Source organism: Apodemus sylvaticus, chromosome 7, assembly GCF_947179515.1.
Source record: "Apodemus sylvaticus chromosome 7, mApoSyl1.1, whole genome shotgun sequence".
Classification (NCBI taxonomy): domain Eukaryota; kingdom Metazoa; phylum Chordata; class Mammalia; order Rodentia; family Muridae; genus Apodemus; species Apodemus sylvaticus.
Genome location: NC_067478.1, coordinates 3,172,401 through 3,188,328, shown reverse-complemented (window position 1 = coordinate 3,188,328; position 15,928 = coordinate 3,172,401). Strand labels below are relative to the sequence as shown.

The 15,928-nt window shown below is 45.7% G+C and overlaps 1 protein-coding gene across 2 annotated transcripts in view; it reads left to right on the top strand.

Annotated features, from left to right (window-relative positions):
- The first annotated feature begins 8,213 nt into the window (after positions 1–8,213).
- Ctnnb1 (catenin beta 1) overlaps positions 8,214–15,928 on the top strand; it is a 29,139-nt gene continuing 21,424 nt past the window's right edge. For both annotated transcript variants that reach the window (XM_052186953.1, XM_052186952.1), the window contains exon 1: positions 8,214–8,380. The gene's annotated coding sequence lies outside the window, so the exon portion shown is untranslated. The remainder of the gene's footprint in view (positions 8,381–15,928) is intronic.

Here is a 15,928-nt window from a genome sequence, read left to right as displayed (position 1 = left end):
CAAAACCAGACAAGCACAAACAAACTGGGGAAAAAAAAATCCTATTGCAGACGTAGACCAGATGTGCTAATGTGGAGATTTTATAGGAATGGAAGAGACCAAGAGCAAAATATATAGTCAAGGGAATGCAGTAAAAAAAAAATTCAGATGTGTGAAAATATGCTCAGCTTTATTTGAAAGAGAAATGTAAATTCAAACGGCCAAGTATCACTCACAAAACTGAAACTCTGATGACACATTGTCCCACAGGGTCCTCCCAGGATATCTTCATACAAAGGGTTTATTTAGAGTTGGGAGAAGGAAAACCAACAGAGAAATGGAGGGCAGAGAAGAGGAAGCAAAGACATAGATGACCAGCCAGGGCCCCTCACCGGCTTGTACAGCTCAAGCGTGGAGCTGAGGGAGGCAGTGTGGGGTGCTTTCTAGGATTTTCAAGTCAGAAAACCATGGCACTCACCCACCAAGTGTCTGCCCAACCAGTGGTGGTTGGTGGTGCTTGTAAGGAATTAACTCTCAGGCACATTTGTCTGCCCACCTCACTACCCCCACCCCCAAAGCCAAGCCTGCTTTGTGATAGCAGAAGAAAGCCCTAGGTAGTCTCATTCAGCTGTAGTAGTGTGTAGTGTGGATGGGCCACAGCGGAATCGTTCACACATATTCCTGTGATAAAACCATCAGAGATTAGGCCTTCAGACATTGCTGGTGAAAATGAAAACTATTACTACACCTGAGGTAACTGTGCCTACCTAGCATATACAGTCTGTTGATAGTGTCATTGGGATTCTTCGCTCTTGGGGTCTATGGTGCATGTTACGTGAAACTGAATCTAGGACCTGTATATGCTAAGCATCCCTGGCTCTGTATGGTAGCTTTTGGAAAATTCTCCACATATTTGGACAGATAGGTAGGAGAGTAGGTAATTACTAGGTAGATAGATAGATAGATAGATAGATAGACAGACAGACAGATAGACAGATGGATGGATGGATAGATCGGTCCATCTTGTTTTGGGGACATGATCTGGACCTCACAAAACAGGCTACACTGGCTGTGAGCCCCAAGGACCTGCCTATTTCAGTCCTGGGATTATAAGTGTGCTCAGCATGCCTGATTTTGTTATGTGGGTCTGGGGGGTTGAACCTATGTCTTCATGGTTAAATGGCAAGCACTTTACCAACTGAGCCATCTCTCCAGCTTCCAAAGGCAAACATCCTCCTTTTTAATGTGCATGTGTGTAGGTATGTGTACATGAGTGTAGTGTCTACAGAGGCCAGAAAAGGACCCTGAATACTCTGGGCTTGGATTACAGACACTTGTGAGCCACCTTAGGTATGTGCTGGTCCCCAGCTGCAAGTGCTTTTACTACCCAGTTGCCTCTCTAGTTCCCAAAGGCAACTACTGTCCAGTGAGATATTTCAGAATCTTTTGACATTAAAAGACGCTCTTTGTGCTCATTGCTCACTTCCTTTTAAAGACAATATATTTACATTGTATATACTGTATATTCTGGTTACATTGTATATACACACAGTATATACACACATACTGTATATTCTGGTTACATTGTATGTATACTGTATGTTCTGGTTACATTGGAGAGTATGGATAGAGGTTCAGTTGAATGTGGCAGTAGAAGGATCAAGGTGGGAGTCTCTAAAGGACTCTGCAAAGATCAGAAACGACAATAAGCCAAGCTACAAATTAAACAGGTTATGAATGGATAAAAAATTAGCTTAACAGATTAAGTAAATGATTTCAGAGTTCTCGAACAATGGGTGACTAGAACAAATAGAATCCAAAATGTGTATACAAGCAGCTGGAGGATACAGAGATAAAATACAACAGTTGTATTTATGTTTTTTACAACAGTTGTATTTACATTTTTTTAATCTTAAAGTGAGTTAAGCTTCACTGATATTTAGCCAAAGTATAAATAGCAATAAATTGGTGCCATTCAAATAAACACACAACCAGGAGCTCCATATATAGAATTACTAAGCACACTGTAAAATGAAAAATTATTTAGAAATTGTAAGACACACTCAGGAGGAAACTGCAGTGTGGTTAGACTGTCACAATCAAGCCAGCACTTGAATTGCCTTAGCTCTGTTTGCTTTTCCCAGGTAACAAGGCACCCAGCCACAAACTGACTAACAGTAACCATCTTAGAAACATTGTTTCAAACCTGAGCAGGGTCACCTCTACGGCTAAGAGGAGGGGTTGCTGGAGCTAGGGTTGGATGGTTGGAATGTGTAGCACTGACTGTGTGGGCTTCGGCTAAGTTTCTCGTGGAACTTAGGGTGGATGGAGAAATGTTTACTGTGGGCAATTCTTCCCAACAACATACATGAGAGTGCTTTTGTGTTTCCCCACATAGATTTCATAATCACACCACTTCCCTGAAGTTAGAGCCTCAGCCTGGATTGGCTTAGGCTAGGGTAGGAAGCATGGGGAAATCCCAGCAAACGTGGGTACTTTCACACCTCCCAACTTTTCTTATGTCTGGCTATTTCCCTCTATTTAAAAAGAAAACTATCACGGTCCTTGTTTCTTTATCTCTCTTCCATTCCCCAGTAACAAATTTATAGATTTGTAAATCCGAAATCTGAGTACATTGCAACAGAGATTGTGAAGAAAAAGAATTTGATAGAAACAAAGGAAAGAAGGCATGTGTCTGACGATTCCATGGAAAATGTTCAGTACCTCCGTGTAGAAGGCAAGTGGCTCAGATCTTTGTTTCAGCTCATGAAAGGAACATTACAGAGAAGACACATTTTAAAGAACGAATACACTGATGCGGCAGTCCATAGGTGTGTATGTGGAAAACTGTGGTTTCAATAATTTTGGATCTGTTAGTGCTGAAATGTCTGCAAAAGTGCACTCAAATATTAAAATGCATTGATCCTATAAGAAGTCAATTTATTCCATTGAAGGCTTAGAATTAATGGTAAAAGTCATCAAAAAGAATAAGATGGAATGATTAAAAACCATGATTGTGTGTGTGTGTGTGTGTGTCTGTGATGCTTTTTAACAAGCGAAATTTAGGTTGTCATGGCTAACTGTAGCATTACTAGGAGAAAAATCAGAAGTGACTGTATCTTTAGGTAAAATTTTTTTAGCCAAGTTAGGAAAAAAAAAAAAAAACCCCAATCAGTATATCCCTCTGTTTATCCATTTTTTGCAAACGGTACATATAAAATAGAAAGCAAACGCTTACTGTGGCATCATGACCTTCTTCCAGGCCCCTGCTGGTGCCACCCGGATTCAAAGTGGCTTTGGCACAAGCTCGTGGTCTATCTGCAGCAGCTCTTCCTGAAACCCTTCCCTGGATGGCAGGTCAGGGTCACATCACCGAAGAGGGTCACCCTGAAATTGGGACTCCTCTAAGGCGGATGAACATCGCAGTCTTAAAAATTGTTCCTTCAGATAAGGAACTATTTTCTTCTCAGCTACACATAATTCTTGTTGTTAAACTAACAGGGTTCTTAAATATGATGGTCTGTCTTTAATAAAAAAACAAAAAACAAAAATGTATAGCTGGCTCATATGTTTTCCAACTGAGACAGCATAAAACCTCCATATGTTTCATACCATGGACTGTGGTGTACACACACACACACATACACACACATACCAACAACCAACTACAGAACACTATATCCACTGTAACTAAACCATTGGGGTTGAGTTGGGGAGGATTTTTTTTTTTTTTTAATAATAGCCACATTTGTTGAACAGGACATTCTGTTCTTCATTTTGTTTTAGTGACGGGGACGGTCCTTGTATTTAGACTTTATATGGCCTGGGTTACGCAGCTCACAACAGAAACACCTGCACCAAATTAATTTGTTGTAGCACATTAATTATCTCATAGCTTCTATTTAGGCTGCAGCTGTTGCTATTATGTTAATAATAATTTTTATCACCACTGTATACAACAGGTTATGGGAAGAATAGAAATATCTCTTTTGGGGGGGGGTCCCTCTTGTCATTTCCATGTTTCGATGTGAGAAGGGAAGACTGTAAGGAAATCAAACAAATTGAGCCCCCAAAGCGCACTGTAATTTTCTATTTCTGAACGGATTTGTGAGAGAGAATGGCTGAGTGAAGTTAGCAGAGCGTCACCCCCCACACAAAGATGGCGCGTGCAGAATTTGTGAGAGCGGAAAGGGGTGTGGAAGGAAGGACAGGCGAGTGGGGACGGAACACTGCAGTGCTGGGGTGGTGAGTGTTTGCGAGGGGGCGGAGGGGGGGTGCTGCAGTTTCTATGAAATAATAAGGTTGGGGGAGAGAGAAGCAATGCAAAGAGTGGGTTTTTCATTGTCTGTAAAATATAAACACAGATGAGTTCTGTCTTTGGTTGGTTCATGCCTTTCATTCAGCACAGCAGGGATGTTCTTAAGAAGTTGCCCTCTGAGAAATTTCACTAAATGGGAACCGTGGACCCTGCATGATGGGATTATAATCACACCAGCCACTCCTTTTACATAATTTTTTGTTTAAGGTCCAGTAAGACCCCCTGTTTTTTTAATATATATAAAGCAATAGACATGTATATGTCGATAAACTGAGGGTTCGCATCACCCCCCGCCGTAGCCTGGTGCAAGCTAAACAAAAAACCGGGGTGATATCCCCTTCTATAAATCTCAATGGATTCTAAAACAATATGAAAATTTTCAGCTGACAAGAACATGTCTGCTGCCTGCAGTCTCTGCAATAGCTCACCATGTTGCCTACTAACCGAAAGATCAAAAATTATCGATTTCATGGCGCTGTGTGCTCTGGAAAAGAAAAGCTACTTTAACATTTGCATTGTTTAAAGACATCTTTTAAAAGAAAGGCTCGCACCCCCCCCCCACCCAACCCCAAACTCTTTGGGATGTGAAAATGGCTTGTTTTCATCTCCCTCATGATTTGCTATAATTCTATTATTTTTAGCAGCTGGAGTCCAGAAATGATTTTTTTTTTTCGACGAATTTAGGATTTTTGCCGCAGTGCTCATCTGCAGTCCCAGAATCCTCCGGTAAGTTAATCCTTCTTGCGATGGGAAACGCCTTGAACCTTCTTGTGAATAAAATACCTGCAACCATTTTGAAATTTTTAATAGAGGGGCTGTGTGTGTGTGTGTGTGTGTGTGTGTGTGTGTATTTTTGCACGCATATAGGCATAGGGGAGTAGGTGTGTCAAAGCATGCTTTCCTAGCACCACATTGGTATCTGTTCTGAAAAAATTTAAGAAACATATATACCTCTGTGCCCTTTGCCTGCCACGAGGAATCTCCATGGCTCCCTCATCCCGCTTTGTACGGTAGCCGTTAGAACATGTCTTTAGAACGTAATCCGAGGAAGGCCTGGAGAACATGCAACTTCAAGTGTGAAGGACGGTGCCAGCGTAACTAAAGGACCAGGCCACTGCCACCTCCGTGCCCATCACCTCCCGCTACCTTCATGGTCCCTCCTTCGCTCTGGAGCCGTATCTGGGCTGCGAAAGCTTTCCACAGTGGCTCTGTGCGGAATCTGCCCAGTGGGTTACTAGACGGCCTCCGTGCCGGAGAATAAGCCACACGTAGTCTGACAAGAGGTATTTACAACTGCTTAGCCTGTTCAACTGGAAATCAACAAAAAGATGACATACCCCTGACACGGGCGTTTTACAAATCGCAAGTCTGGATCCACAAAAAGCCCACTTGATGGACGTAGAATGGAGAGCCGATTGTGATGTTTTTTTGCCTGGTGCTTCTACGTTATCATAAAGAAATTATTTTTAACAGGTCTTAGAGAGTCAGTATTGGTTGTTTCTGAGTGCATGGTTCGGCTGGGAAAGGAATCTTCCTTCCCAGGGGGATTGGGATGGAATCCAAAGCGGACCACACCCTAATTTCAGTTTGTTTTCCCATCTTTTGTGCCTATTGTCAAATGGACTTGACTGACAATTACAGTTTTAGTTTAAATGAAGGTGTTCATCAAAAGACGCAGTCATCGGCTGTCCGAAAAGGAGGCTCCTTGTTTTAGGTATGCAGTAAATGTTTGACTAATGGATTTGTTAATACTGGCTTATTAATACTTACTTCTGCACAAAGTGCAAACACAAGCTGAGTGAGTGTGTGTGTGTGTGTGTGTTTTAGTGAGTATATTCTAGGCTCATGTTCAGTGTAGCCAAAGCTTGATCTGCGGGTGGCCTGAGCAGTACACCCCTAATTTCTCAAAATGAATTATTTTCTGTCACACCCACTGGGCTGATTTTGGTAGAAAGGGTACAAGAGAGAAACCAATTGCCATTTATGTAAAGTGTGTTACCTAGGGTCAATTGTTTTAGCAACTAATTTTGTAAAACCACCTGCTCCTTAGCTACTTATGTTATTTTCAAATTAGCTCATAGAACCAGCAGGTTTCTTGATTCATCAGATATTTTGATGACGTATGTTTCTTTCTGGTGTAATCACAGTATTTGTCTTAATTTCGCAGAAATTGTCACCTGTTATTTTGTGACAAAATTACAGAACAGTTTTGTTTCATGAGAGAAGTGAACAGAAATCTGGAGAAAATGTAAAATTCAGCGTACAGGTTTCAAAGCTGGTTATGTCACCTGCTGAGTTACACTCGAGAGGAAGAGGACTGCCTGCGTGGTGGTAAAATCCATCTTTTCTCTGAAACATATTCTCTGTGAATTATCAATAGGGAGAGACATTTAATTCTAAGCAGGGATTAAAGTGCCAGAATTATATGCTTTATTTTGGCGTCTGGCTAGAGAAATATAAATATAAGGGTGTCTATTTTGTCAGTGGTGCAGACATTTCTTAAAGGGTTTACTAAAAAAAAAAAAAAAAGCAAAATTGGGACACAGAAAAAGCAAGTGTCAAAAGAAAGAAAGGAAACCCCAATAGAGGTGAAGTCAGCTATCTAATTTTAAAAGCAGGATCTTAAACGAGTCGACCAAATATTCTTTAACTCTGCATATGACAATTAAAATTAGGGGTTGGTAGCTGCGACCACCATCAGTAGGGCTTTGGTAAAATACTTTTTCCTGCCCCATTGCTCTGAGTCATGGCAGGCCAAGTCTGCCCCAGCCAGCAGCAGAGTTTATTCTCTGGAAATCCTAGCAGAGCTGCAGAGGGGAAAGGTCTAGACAAAGGTTCTCACTGAGCAGCTCCTTAATGGTGGACTGTGCTGGTTCACAGAGTCACGTCTTTAAGTTAGAAAACTGATTCATTTAAAAAACAAGCCGGCCCTACAGCACTGGCCTTGCCTCAGTGGCCGGGCAGGATTCCTGTCAGTACCTGTGCATAAGGGCCTATTGTTTACTTGTGTTAATTACAGCGCCCAGATGAAAGAAGGCAGTAGGGCAACTTTCGCTGTTGCCATTGTTTGGGAAGAGACAGGGAGCTCACAGTAATAGACTGGACTCTTCCAATTCACCCCAACTGCTCCAGTTTTGACAAGCGCCAATCTTGGAGGACAACAATGGAGCCATTTCCAAGAGAAGACCCAACTTCAGCCTATTGTCAGGGAAAAAAAATGCTCTCGAAGGATACAAAATTAGTTTTGAAAAATTTAAGAGGTTACCCACAGGTCCTCTCAGCATCACACTCGGGTTTCTCAAACAATACAGTAAAAATTGCAGTCCCTGGAAAATGTCCCCACGCCTGGTTCTGTGGACACTGACCCAGTGGGTCCGGGTAAGATGGGGTTTCTAGGAATCACGCTGGTGAACACAGCGGTGGAGCTGAATCACTTGTTGTAGTTAAGATGTCCACAGACACTTCTGGGGAGGGGGGGGAGTTCACGACCTCCTAGGGTGGGGAGGAAAGGTGGTTGGGCCCCAGGTTCCCTGTCCGGATTCCAGAGGCACAGCAGGAAAGGAAGCGGGACACTCCTGCGAGCAGTGAAGTGTGGTAGGGTCCAATGGTGGTTCAGGGGTGTGGCGGCCGGAGCACAGGTGACTACAGCCTCGAACCTGCGCTCTCCATGGCCGCGCTCCACCCGGCCCGCAGCAGCGGCCCTCACTCAATTCCTTTAGTTTCCAATGGAGCAGAGTCTGGACGCCACGCCCCGGCCCCGCCCCTCCCGGCGGCGCACGCGCAGAGCGACTCAGGCCGGTGGGGACTACTTTCCGTGGCCCGCCCGCGCCCCGCCCCTCGTCCTCGCGCGGCAGAACGCTCCGCGCGGAGCGGCGGCGGCAGGATACATGGTACGATGCCCTTATAAATCGCTCCTTGTGCGGCGCCATCTTAAGCTCTCGCTCGGTGGCGGCCGCGTCAGCTCGTGTCCAGTGCAGCCCGCGGCCTGGGGAGGCGGAGACGGAGCACGGTGGGCGCCGAGCCGTCAGTGCAGGAGGCCGAGGCCGAGCGGGCGGCCGCGAGGGAGCAGCGCGCGGCCCTGAGGTGCGGCGCCGCGGCGGGCCGGCTCGCACCGCGCCAGCGGGAAACTTCGCGGGCCGGGTGGCGGCGGGAGGCCGCGGGGACGCGCGGGCTGGGGCCGGGGCCGGGCGGGCGCGCGCCGGGAGCCCGGATGGACGGCTAGCCGCCGTGGGGGTTGGGGACCGCGGTTCGCGTCCCGGCTGGGGCCGCCACGGGGGGCGGGGTGGGCGGGGACCCCACCACCAGGGTCTGCGGAGCCGGGGGACGTGGGACCTGGGACCTGGCGCGGGTCCCCTCTGTTCCTCGTGGAACACGCACAGATACATTTTCCCCCCCTTGCAACGACCTGACTGTGAGTTTGAATCCAAACAACTTTAAACCGTGGAGTCGCCAAACTTGGATGCAGCGGGAGGGGATGCGTCAGGAGCGTGTTCTCGGGGGGTGGACTCGCGTGGGGTTGGTGGCTGCGGGGCTGAGGTCCTGGCGGGAATTTGGGACCGTAGACGAGTCACCGGCCACTCCTGGTTTGGGGGGGGGTGCGCGGGATCCGAAACCTGGGCTTGGGGGAGGGGTGCTTGTCCTTAGCCAGTAAGTGTGGGGTCCGCTTCAAGTGTTTTCACCCCGGCGCGTTTGCTTTCAGGGCGAGATGGAGTGGCCGGAGCGCGGACCGCCAGGGCGTGGGAGCCTGGCGACTTGTTCTGAGTGTTGTTTGGGGGACCGGACTTGGAACCGACGCTCGCAAGTTCGGTACCCCAGGCCCGATTTGGTGAGCCCGCTGGCTGCGGGGCAGCTTTGTCTCGGGCTCGGGTCTCCAGACATCTGCGGGCTCCCCTCCCCCGCGCCCCCGCGCCCCCCCTCCCCGGGCCTGAGCTCTGAATGGAGAGCTGCTGGGCTGCTGGTATGCGGAGGTCGGCGAGAGGAAATCGAGGAGTGGTTTTAGTGAAACGAGAGCTTTGTGCCATGAATAATGGTGGCTTAGACCAGACAGCAAGCTGAAGAGACGGCAGCTTTGCCTTTGATAAAGTCTGCCTCATGTTTTTCACATGGCCAAGTTGTGAAGCGTTTTGTCTGGGATTCAGGAAGCCATTTCGCTATTTACTTGAGGCTTGCAGACGTCTGGGTGCAGACTCTCCTCGTCCCGGCAAAGAGTTTGCTCTCTTGGTTCTAATTTAATGTTGCTTAAGCTAGTGGCTTTTGAATTTCGGTTTTGTATGTCGGGCTCAAACTTTATTTGAGTTAAGGCCGCTGTTACATGTAGTTCATTTTCACCTTAAACATTCAGAAATCCCCGAAATTAAAATGAAGTGCCTCCAAGGTTTGTTTGAGAACGCCCTTTCACAGCAGACAACATTGATGGTGGTGGTAGGGATAGTCATTCTGTGGCCTAACCTTTGTCCTGAAGGCCGAGTCTGGACAAGGCCTTTAGTGGTGGCAGGGAAGTTGGAAACTTGCAGATCTTTCTCTACAACAAACCCTCCCAGGCTGAAGTCCTGGAGGAAGCAGGCTATCTGGAAAGCTTAGCATGCCTGGGGCAGAGTCCTGGGCCTCACAGTCTGCAAGAAGACCAGCCTCAGAGAAGCATTTAATCGAATGCAGGCATGAAGAAAGAGTTCAACTGTCATCTGATCATTTCTCTAGAGCAGCGGATCTCAGCCTTCCTGATGCTGCAACCCATCAAAACAGTTTCTCAACTGTTATGGTGACCCCAACCATAAAATTATTTTCATGTCACTTCATAACTAACTTTGCTACTGCTATGAACCATAATGTTCATAATCCTAGATTGAGAACACTCGTTTAGAGACTGTATTGGATATCATATGTCTCCAGCCTGAAGGGAAGTATCTCCTGCTATAGTGACCATGGAATAGAAATTGTGAGTGAAGCCTTAGCACTAGTGTCAAATGCCACCGCCAAGGTGGAGGATAGGCCACTTCTCAGTCGGAGTGTATTTTGAAATGTGTTCAGAAAAACTGGTGGAGTCCTTTTGCAAATAAATGCAGGGCAGAGCATGGACAAGAGCCTGTGCATACTGTGGGTGGGGGTGGAGTGGTGTGTTTACGGATCTGTTGTTGTCATACTTGTAAGCAGGAAGTGGACAGTGAAAGCAGATCGAGTTAACTGAAATACCAGTGCTGAGGTCGTGGTCTCTGCCCATCACCTAGTGGTAAATTTTTAGTGTCCTTGGTCAGAAGCATACCCAAGGGACAAGCTCCTGATAAACAGTGTTCACAAACTTGTAAAAACAGTCTAACTTCATTTTTTGTTTTTTTTTTTTGTTTGTTTTTTGTTTTGTTTTTTCGGTTTTTTTGGTTTTTTTTTTTTTTTTTTTTTGGTCGTTGTTTGTTGCGGCCCCTCTCAACTCCTTTGTTATTTAAAACAATCTCACTGAAGACTTCTTTATGCTACAGAGAATGAAATAGATGAGCAGCTGCTTCAGTTTTGAGGCCGGTGGAGGCAGCCTCTGTCCTGAGAGGATGCAGCTTGCAGCACGCTGGCAGCCCGGGGATGCTGCTGTTGAGCAGCACCAGGCCCACTGTGGTTCCTAGGTCAGCTAACAAGTGTTACAAAATGAAAAGTGATTTGTGTCAATTGAAAGTGAATAGAACTTTACACTCTGGAGAAAGACTTTTATTTCCTCTATTTACCTAAGAAAGCTTCCTTTGTATTTAATGCAAGATGGAGCTTACCTTGACTAGGAACCCTGATTTACCTGCTGGGGTAGAAGAACTCTGGAGGAAAGCATCTAATCGTCCATGGGGAGAAAGACTTTTTAAAGGAAGAAGGCAGACCTGCTAAGACTTAGCTACTGAACTTAGTTTTGTCTCTCTTAAGACACATTTCCCAGTTTCAGTTGAGACTAGTTATGTTGAGCGCCCTCCAGTGGACAGAACACAGGCCACTTTCCCTCGTTTTCTGCAAGTTTGTGTAGAATAGATCCTGATGACTGTAAGGGGAGCCAGTTAAAAGACTGGCATGGGAGGGCAGCTGCCCCTTGGAGAGAACAGTGGTCTAGGGCAGGCACGGCTGCATACACTGTGAGACACCGAATGCCCAGGTGCCTCAGGAAGTAGAGGATGACTGTAGAGGTGAGATTCTTAAGTTCCCAATGAAGATCTGTCACTGAAGCACAAGTGTAGTTCCCTCTGGTGAGGCAAGAGCAATACTGGTGGCAGGAAGGGTGGTCTGCGGCGCACTCAGAGCTTCCGTCCTTACAGACCTTCCTTTCCACTCCTCTGAAAAAGCCGTTTCAATCAGTCAGGTTAATAGAGTGAAGCATATTCTGAATTAGTTTTTGAAGTGAAATGGTCAGTTTGTGAAGGATTCTTGAGAGTTTAAATATTGTCTTTGGATTCTGCTTTTCAGAAACAGGATAAAAATCAAATAGTGTAGAGATGGTTGGTGATCCGATCCGTTTAGCCTTCAGAACTCATGGAAACATGAGTACAAATTTCTTGATTTAAAGGGAGCATTGTCACATTTTAATGTGACTTTTTAAAAATTACTTCCCTTATTTTTTAAAATAATTGTATCACTTCCCCTTCCCTTCCTCCAAACCCTCCCATATACCCTTGCTCTCAGTCAAATTCATGACTTCTTTAGTAAATTGTTATGTGCTTGTAACTGCACACCTAACTTCAACCTGTTTGCTTTGTATGTTTTTAGAGCTGACCATTTGGTATTGGATAACCAATTGTACTCTACTCTAGGGAAGACTCAGCATTTCTTAGTTGCCTGTAGTTCCTTGTGTATAGACTTGAGGCCTCATGGTCTGGCCCTCCTCCCACGTTAGCATGTCTCTTATACTATTTACCTAAAAATCTATAATACACATATAAATATACATACATAGTTAACATGCAGTTTTCTCAATCTGGACTGACAATGTTCCCTTCAAATACTGAAGACCAAAGCGGGGGGAAAAACCCACTACTTGGCAGAAAAAGCCCTTTTTTGAGTTGTTGGCCAGATCTGTCCAGTAGATTCCAGAACATAGCTAATAACCTATTGCTGTTAGTTACCCTTAGTTGCCCCCAAGAGGTGGAAAGTCCCTATTGCTGAAGAGTCCATGCACTTCAGACCAAGGCCTAGAGGATGCCCTCTACCCGGGTACTGGTTCTCATGGAACCAGAAGACACAGTCCGTGCCTCCAAAGGAAGGCGGCAACCGACAGTCAAACGCAACTGATGCCTTCAAACCACAGCCATGACCAGCGTGGCGTGATAAACCCTAAGGCTGCAGTAATGGAATTACATACTTTGGGGTAACCAGCAGCTCTCTAATTGGATGGAGAACCGGTTCAACAAGAGGGAAATGCCTAGTGCTTGGTCTTGGTGGAGAAGTAGCTTGAGTTCAGCCCTTCATGTGGTCTTAAGTGTCCAGACTCAAGCCCCACAGATGCTGTGTGCACAGTCTGTCAGCTTTTTAGTTTTAGTTTCACTAGAAGCCTCTAAGCTGAGTATAGTTTTAGGTTAATCCCAAACTTAAAAACAGTGTTGAGGTGGAAGTCAGGTGTTTTATTTTAGCAGAGCATTGTTCTTGGTCAGTTTGTGTGGAAGTAGTCTTTGTTTATATGGCACAGTTTGGCTGAACTCGGTGCAGCAAGCTGGTGTTCAAAGCATCATCTAAGCCTGGTGTGGCTTACCCTGGAAGTCACCGCAAAAGACTGAGACAGGAGCACAACCTGCAGTACAGAGTGAGACCATGTCAAAACAAACGACTAAAGTACGTCTGAATACAGCGCTGTAGCTGGGCTGACCATGTGCACAATGGGTCTGCATCTGCCCTAGAGCACTCACCCATCAGTCCTGTGTCCTCCTGCAGCTGCTGTTAAGGTCCTGCGTTGCTGCAACTGTAGCACTGCACCTAACTAGGCTCTTGTAGTGTTGCAGAGGTTTTCCTGGTTGTGGTCTATCAGCATTGGTTGAGAAAGGTATGCTTTTCCATTTCCTGCCATGCAGTACCATGGGAAAGCTGGGACCATCCAGAGCAGTGGTCCCCAACCTTCCCAATGCTTTTAACATAGCTCCTCATATTGTGCTGGTCCCAATCATAAAACAGTTCTGTCACTACTTCATACTGTGGTTTTGCTACTGGTATGGATTGTAAATATCTGTTTTCAGATGGTCTTGAGTGGTCCCTGTGAAAATGTCACATTCGACACCAAAGGGGTCACATCCCCCAGGTTGAGAACCACTGATCTGAATTCTGTTGGAAGCTGCCTCAAGCACTTCCCGTTTTTTCTTGTTTTATTTGGGATTTAACTCAATTTTTGCTTTGATATTCTTTTTAAAAGTAGATCTATAATACATTCACAGTTTTAAAGAGGCTGTGATGTATAACCTTTACTCCGTGTCCTATCATAGAGACCTTATCTGGGGGTCACTGGATTTGATTGCTGCTGGCTGGTCAGAAGGGGAAGAAGGAAGAGTACAAAAGCTGGAGTCGGGGCCACCGTAAGATGTGTCGCATCAGCCTTTCCAGTAGCTGAAAGGGTGGGTGCTGTGGACCCATAAGGGGATATATGCTTATGGGCATCAGTCACATAAGATGTAAGGAATAGAGTTCGCTTTGGCGTGCAGTTTGAAGATCTCATATTCAGGTTGGAGTAAGAATTGGTTACAGAGTGATGGCTGCAAACTACCTCCAACATTTCCTTAATACAGATTAAGCAGGTGAAGAGCTGTGCCCTTCCGGAACTAGAGCGACAAGGGTCGGGAATGAGTTTCCTCATGTTTGGATGTACTGTTGTAAACAAGTGCATATCACAGGGTTTCTTGAATGGTTTTTAACACTGTTGACTGTAGTGGGTTTGACCTAATGCTGCTTGTATTAAAACATTAATTTTGGTTCCCAAAACTGCTTACTGTGTCTGCATGGAAGACACTGAGGGACCCTGCCCCCAGTTCTGATTGGTAAATTAAAATGCCAGCAGCTAATGGCTGGGTAGGGTAGACAGAGACGGGACTTGAGAATTTCTCAGGCCTGGGAGGAAAAAGGAGGTCCGCTGTGGCAGGAGTGTATTTTAGGTTTTTACTCATCCAATTTGTGACTCCATATCTGATAACTATCTGCTAGAGGCCTTTATTACCTACCTTTAGTTGTGCTGTTTCATTTCCTGGGTCCTAAAGTTCTGGACATTGTCTGATCCTGTTCTTGTCTAGGAAATTGCAGTTAGAATCTAGGAATGCAGGAAGAGTTGCAAATGGTCTGGAGGGCAGAGTGGTGTTAATGCTGGAGGCATCCTGCCTACCACCGGGGAGGTAATCACTTACCAGAAGAAAATTGGTCTTCTGAGGGGGTGGTTGGAGAATGTCTGCTGTGTGCTGAAGGGCTTTGGTTTTCCTTAATTGCCATTCTGTCACAGTTCATATTTCTCAATGAAATTTCTCTGAAAAGTTCTATGAAGACTGGTTACCTGCCTTTTTCTCCTCTACTAGAGGTACAGCTGGAACCCATGACCTGATCCATTGCATCAAGAGTCCATTTTGACAGTACGGGGCATATTGTTTTCTAGACAGCTGTCTGTCTCACGCCTTGCCACTCTGTTGCTCTGCCTGGGCAGGGATCCTTTTGCAACTCCTGGCTGGATCTGATCACCAGCAAGCGAGCCAAGATGTTTATAGAGTTCCTTGTGGCTTTTCGTTGAGGTGTGCCCTCTTCTTACATACTTTTGGCCACAGGACCCAAGGTTCTTGTAACTTTGGATCAATCATTGTGTCAGACTCCAAACTTTGATATTGATGCCTTCAAATTATACATCTCCTGCTGATGGTCTTTATTTCAGGTTTCTGCCTGGGGCACTTTGTCAGCACCTGTTTTGTTTCACTGTCTTGGTCTCCTTTAGGCCAGACATAATTCCTTGTAATACACATTTAAAATTATGTCAGCTCATGTGGTCTGGCCTATGAATTGTTTCCTAGTAGTGTGGGTTCCATTGGGTGACTCTAGAATGTAAACGACTCATGGCATTGTTTTTACTGTTCAGCTACCCCATCCCCAGCGCAACTTTGTGATGACAAAGTTTTTATGTTTTGACAAAAAGTTTGTTTATGGTGTTGTATTTGGAATTTGATCTTAGTTCCTTTGACTCTTCTAGTAGTACTGTTTTCTCCCTCAGTTCATCCCCACAGTCCCATTGTCACATATCAGAACTTTGCCCTCCTCATCTCTTTCCAGGCACCCAGCCTCGCAGTCCTCTAGTGAATACTCAGCTTGTGGGGCCGCAAGGCATCTATCGCAGGCTTCCCTGCTCCACTGCCTCTGCTCCTTTACCTTCCTCGTGGTGCTTTACTTCACGTTTCCCCTCTGACCCACACCACTTCCTCCATCCCCACTCACCTTTGTTCTTGCTTTGTCATTGCTAAGAATATTGAATTGGAAGAACTCCCTTGGACTGATAATCGTGGATGTGGCCAGAACAAGAGCGCCATTGCTCTTCCTTCCCCCTCCTGCTCTCTGGACTTCTCCGAGACCTGCCTGGCCCTGCTATCTGCATACAGGCATGCTGTGACTTATAGCACAAATGATTTTAACCCCCCCCCCCCAAAAATGGTATCCGTGGCCACCATG